Raw genomic sequence first — 5,930 nt, 5'->3', positions numbered from 1 at the left:
ATATATATATATATAAAATAAAAAAATATATATATAATATATATATATATATATATATATATATATATATATATATATATATTTACGTCGTTTCGTCACTGGACATCGATCGCTTCGTGAGAATTCATCGTAGACGAATTTGAATTTGCCGCCATCGATAAGTCAATCGTTGCCAATAATTTGCGAGCCATTCGATCCGACACTTGTCACGTGATATAATCCTTGCTCGAGTGTCACGTATCCCAATGCCGTGTAAATAGGTGAACGAGGTCGTTTCGACGTTTCTCGAATTCCTAACGGAATTATTATGTTTTCGGTCGGCGATGCTGCGCGCGCATTTACGAAGTATATTCTTTTTCGGGGAACTGACGTGAAATCGGCTGGTTGCTTGTTTTGCCGGTCTCGATAGATCGGGCTTCGATGTCGAGGAAAAAAATAATTTTTATAATTGACGTAACGATACCACTTGTTCGTTTGGATCGCTGCTACGTATGCTCGTGCTTACTTGAATCCGATCGTGAAATATCTTGCGGTCTTTGTCGAAACGCCATATTTGTACGAAGCTTCAAGACTTGGACGTTTAGCGAGACCACGGTGGTCTCGGTGGCTCGATGTTATGCAAGCAGATCTCGATCTGGTCTGATTGCTGTTTACGAGCATCGTTTCTCCGTGCGGTCTATCCTTATCCCCGCGAGAGGTACGACCCTAACCCGGAAACCGAGTGAATCTTGAGAAAAAAATAGAAATAGAAGAAAAAAAATGGAAAATCTCTATCTAAGATTACAATAGTCCCTGCGATCTTGCTGCCCACGAGGATCGAACGAAATGCAAGATCGATATAGAAATTGAGCCTGTAACAATAAATACACAGTCAGACCACGTGGCCATTGCACTTGTGTGTTATCAGTGTTCCGAGTTGAAAATCTCCAAGATTCTCTAAGGTCATAGCCCTATCCGTGGAGGATATCCATACAATACAGATCCTCGAGAGATTTAACTCTGAAAACCAGTATCGTCCTTACCAATCGATGTATCGTATGTTCAATCGACGTCCCGTCACTCCGTTCGCGATTAGATGCGCGGCTTACAGGCAGAAAGGAAAGGCGATCCCGGGGACAAATAGCCACAGCGTTAAATAAGAAAACGAGCGAGCGAGCAGCCCAAGTGTCCCACTGAGAGCGGGCAAGTTGAAGATCGCGTTGCGTCGGGGGCAATTACGCGAAATTGTTGCTGGCGACAGGGCCGTACCTATGGAATTGGCTGGGCCTTACCGAAGTGGCACAATAGTGCAACTCCAAAGGATAATGGCCGACCAGTAGAAGGGGAGTTGATAATGCGAGGCTCGACCTGTGTCCTTTCGACTCTGATGTGTATATATATACATATACGCACATATATACAACATAAAGAATTAACGAATGCCTTCTGGCATGTCTAACGATCAAATCTTCGTCGGTGTAAAATGCAAAGTAGCCAGGATGGAGAAGATTCGCGATGCGTGGCGACCAAGGTAGAGGTCGAGTACTCACTCAATTTCCTCCCCGGTGTGGTTGGCACGGTAGGACGAGAATTTTTTAACCCGCCTGTACGCACACGTGTACGCGATTCGTACGTCGTGCCCATTGTCCATACATACGCGAGAATGCGAATGAACTCTGGCTTTGGGGATTCCTTTGGTCGTTTTAATGAACCTGGCCATTGTTTAGTAATGATAATAACAATGGCATCGCATCAAATTTACTTCGTCATTTGATTCTCCGCCATTGGCGCCCATTGGCTTTGATCATTCGGACCCGCCAATGTATCCTGGACCGATCCACCTAGGTCGGGGGTTACGTTCTGCGTGAGCGCGGACGAGTGTGAATGACCCCGATGAACCGTGGAGACGCGAACTTGGGTAGGAAGTGCGTATAGAAGAAATAATTGAAAATTTGAAATGAAAAATTTTTTTTTTGAAAATTTTGAAAATCAATTTTTTTCACCCGGTATTATCTTGACGAAGTTTCGGTCGGTAACGAGCTCGCTCTTTCTCTTGGAGTCTGTTGTCAGGACTCGCGCGGCATCGTGTCTTTAACGAAGGCCAAGGAGGCTCGGACGGTCGCTGGGAGCCGCGGGAGAGGAGAGCGCCCAGTGCGTAGTCTTGCTATTAGGAAATCGATAGCCCGGCAATTAGACTCGTAAATTCTATGCTCTACCTTGCACGACTTCTTCGTAAGATGACAATGTACTCGCCGAGCGAAACATGTAAAACGTTTAGATCCGCGGTAAAAGATAACCTAACCTTCGTCATAGCTTACCGAGCACGACGCCGGTTCCCTACTTCGCGTATATACTTATCCGACTGTATGTTGCATCCACGCACTGCCACGCATCACGTGCGCAACCTTCGTGCTCGTATCCTTCCCATAATTCCCTAGGAACAATGTCTGACTTTATAGCACGGAAAATTCACTTGGATTCCATAGAGAAAAATTACTAGGTGCATGCGCGGAGACGAGACTGTACTGTTCAGAGTCGAGCTATCCCATTGGCTGGAGGGACTTACTTTTACTTTTGCATTGCAATAATGATGCTTGTCAGTGACAAAAAAAAAAAGAGGGTTGCTGGTTGAATATATGCGTGACTGGTATGACCGTGAAATTCTTTTTTGCGCCATTTTCGTTAATCTGCGAAATTTTTTCAGGAAGTATGATTTATTGAAAATTTTAGGATTTCGGCACGGTCGAAGCATACACCGCTGAACTGTAGCGAGGACTGGTTTTGGTCACTTGAGAATCTCTCGAGCTACGGTCATTTTAATAATTTTCATATTTTCAGGGAACACGCGACTCTCGTTTCTGCACTTTGACACGTTCGGGTACGTTATATTCACCTGGCGTCGCGTTATACGTATTTTCTATATCGCGTATCTCGTATTTCACATTTGATATGGTCTATGGACTATGTCTCCATCTGGCAAAGAGAATCAAGGTTTTTGTACTGACGCGGACGTGAGATTCGTTATCGGGAACTTCCGGTCTTTAAATTCATACGACTTTTTACAGTGCCTACGATCGAAACCTGGTACCCCATGACGTGTGCAATTCGGTGAATAAATATTAGCGAAATATTGGAAATTCGAGGAAACGAGATGGTCCCATCTCCTTGGAACCACGTGGGAATATTTTTGTTCTTTATCGCCGTCACTCTTCACGGAATTCGTAAAGAGGTTTTCGAAGGTACGAGAATTCCACGCTCGAATTCCTAGAAGAGAATCCTTTTATTTCCGACCACCCTGAGATCCTGCTACGAATCTCATGAATTTTTTTTTTTTTCCATCCTCATACCTTCCATCAAGTTCGATCTACCCTGCTGCTGCTTTCCGTATCGTCTCTTTAATGTATTTTTCTTAATTTAACAAAAATCCGTATTTCAAGAGCGTCGTTCCCTTTTTTCGTAAGTACTCCCCCCGCGGCTATGCAAATACCATGTAAACATGGTAATATTATTATGTAAATTGATCCAACTCGTTGAATCGTCCCTTTTTCACCCGATGTTGCAGGTCTGAGCTACGTGGACTGTCGACAAGTGAGTACAGAGCCAACTCAGCCATCTTTAATATGACGGAGACAGTTAAATAAGCGATACCAAAGTCTCACTTCTAATTGCTCCTATTAATTATCTCACAGACGCATTATTACTTGGGCTCGGTAACAGTTTTGCAGTTAATGACCGTTTAACGTGGGATTTATGTTCTCACGACTGTATCCCTATACTATACATTATATACAAGAGGCCAAACCGCAACGGCCTCTTAATTAGATTCTAAATTATACGGGGAACGATGATGTACTTAAATTGTAGCTCAGTTAATGCGACGCTAACAACCTTGTAAAGTCCTTACTTACTTAGGGGGGGCCAAGCAAGATGGGCAACCGCGTGTCAAACTGAGTAATCAGTGCAATGGAAATAGATAAAATAAGTCGCAAGCACTTGGCCCTGGGTGAGTAAAAAAAAAAAAAAAAAAAAAAAAAAATAAAAAAAAATTACAATTCCAATCGCAATTGGTCGCGCTATGGAAACGCCTTAATCGGATACATGACAGTTGGATTTCGCATGGCGGATACCCAAGCGCATATTAATTGTAACAAATCCGAGGTACGGTCACGCAATCCTTTCCGGCATACGATAGGCCTTCCTGTCGTGGTAAACTTGGGACGCAGAGCCCGTCCTGGCAGGTTATAATTGAGAAATAATAGTAATGGCTCAACTTTTTGTTTAGCCAGTACCACGTGTGTATATATGTATATACGGGTAGGTAGGTAACTATGTAGGAACCTTGCTACCTCGTAATAGAACTAATGCTTTCATTTAAATGGCGAACTACCGTTTGTGCCAATTGTGTATATATATAGATATGGGTAAGCGTAGGTATATAGGAGGTGTAAGATCTATCCACGGGGTAGTCAGAATAGAAGGTTTTAACGTCCGTTGCAACATAATTCTGTAATCTTCTTAGCGTTAAGCCGAACACACCTTAGAAACGTTCCGTCGTTCATCCTTCGAGGGCTTAAAGATCAGACTTAGGATCTGCTGTTGCTATTTACCAAATATTTATCCATTCTCGGTGCACGGATAGAACAATGGCTTGATTTTTCATTGCCGGCATTTAATGGCGACGAATAAATCATGCGAGTCGAGATTATGGATCCAGTAATGCCAAGGTAGGAGGTTTTAACGTTGGCTGGTATAAAGTGTGGAACCGGTATAGCTATATGCGTATATGGGAGCGAGATCGGATTTTCTGTAGAAAGTATTTTCATTGGGCCCAAGTGACGAGGCGGCTGGGTCCGAGTTAACGATTCGAGGGTTGATACCCAATCGTAAATATTCACTTGGACGAAGGGAAAAAACGTGGCGGTCGCGTTATTTTTAGCAAAAGGATTTGGGGACTTGCGCGAAATGCGTTGAAGGGAGTCGATTGGCTCTTCTCTTCGGGCCCAATGAATATTTCGTTAGATTCAGGGCCAGAATATCCAGACCCCTTTCCTCTCAGGGCCCTTTTTTTCATACGCTCACGAGACCGGGCCCAGCGGGGCCCGGTAGACGAGGTTTAGGACAGACGAGGAGTCGGTGGCTGGGTCATTGGCGTGAGCAAAAAATTTGGGCCCCATGCGGATCACCAGAAACAATAGGAATCTACGGAACAGTAACCCGAGTCCCAATTGTGTGACGCGAGGAAAAATATTTTTTAAATTTCTTTAACACTGCCTAAAGTACATAATCGTATCTTCATTCCACTCGTGTATCATTTCTAAGGGAAATGAAATTCGGATTAAAAAAGTCTCCTAAAAAGGCCCAGTCTCTTTCGAATTAACCTATACTTTGGTTCTAGCTAGTCTAGCGTACTCCTCCGTGTCTCCGTGTTTCCGTCGGTGGACGAGATCGTCGGCAAAAAATAGTATCACCGTAAAAGGATAATGTCGGGGGGTCGATTCGCACCCCTCTGGGTACGCTGGAGTCCTACGCCACTGGATGCCCGCACGAAAAAGAGTTGCCATCAGCGAACACTTTCCAACGAAGTTCCTCGACCGCGTTTCGGGACAACAGCACGGCGTTACCAGGGGCGTCCTTGGTCCGTGTCAGTGGCATAGACCATACAGGGCCCGTTCAAGGTCGAGCCGAGCGCTTCCGAAGATGCCCGAGCGCAGCGCAGTCTATACCCGAGCGCGCCGAGTACACCGAGCGGCGGTGACTCTGGGGCCCGATCGGGATCCTCCCGGCGTGTCATCCTATACTCGTGGGTCTGCCGGGTTATTTCGCCCGTCTTAACGCACGTATTAATACTTCTCCTCTATGTAGATCGTACGAGAAATTTTTTATCGTGGTTTTTCTCTCTCGCCCCCTCCCCCCCCCCCCCCCCCCCCCCCCCCCCCCCCCCCCCCCCCCCC

The 5,930-nt window shown here is 45.1% G+C and overlaps 1 protein-coding gene across 7 annotated transcripts in view; it reads left to right on the top strand.

Annotated features, from left to right (window-relative positions):
• Window positions 1-5,930, top strand: part of LOC107264558 — a 74,250-nt gene that overhangs the window by 36,379 nt on the left and 31,941 nt on the right. For 2 of the 7 annotated variants that reach the window (XM_025082362.1, XM_025082353.1), the window contains one exon: window positions 3,542-3,567. The exons of the other annotated variants lie outside the window; for them this stretch is intronic. The gene's annotated coding sequence lies outside the window, so the exon portion shown is untranslated. The remainder of the gene's footprint in view (window positions 1-3,541; window positions 3,568-5,930) is intronic. 7 annotated transcript variants of the gene reach the window in all.

This window comes from Cephus cinctus, unplaced genomic scaffold (assembly GCF_000341935.2).
Source record: "Cephus cinctus unplaced genomic scaffold, Ccin1 Ccin1_scaffold0013, whole genome shotgun sequence".
Classification (NCBI taxonomy): Eukaryota; Metazoa; Arthropoda; class Insecta; order Hymenoptera; family Cephidae; genus Cephus; species Cephus cinctus.
The sequence above is the reverse complement of the archived record's forward strand: the minus strand, read 5'-3'. Positions and strand labels throughout refer to the sequence as shown.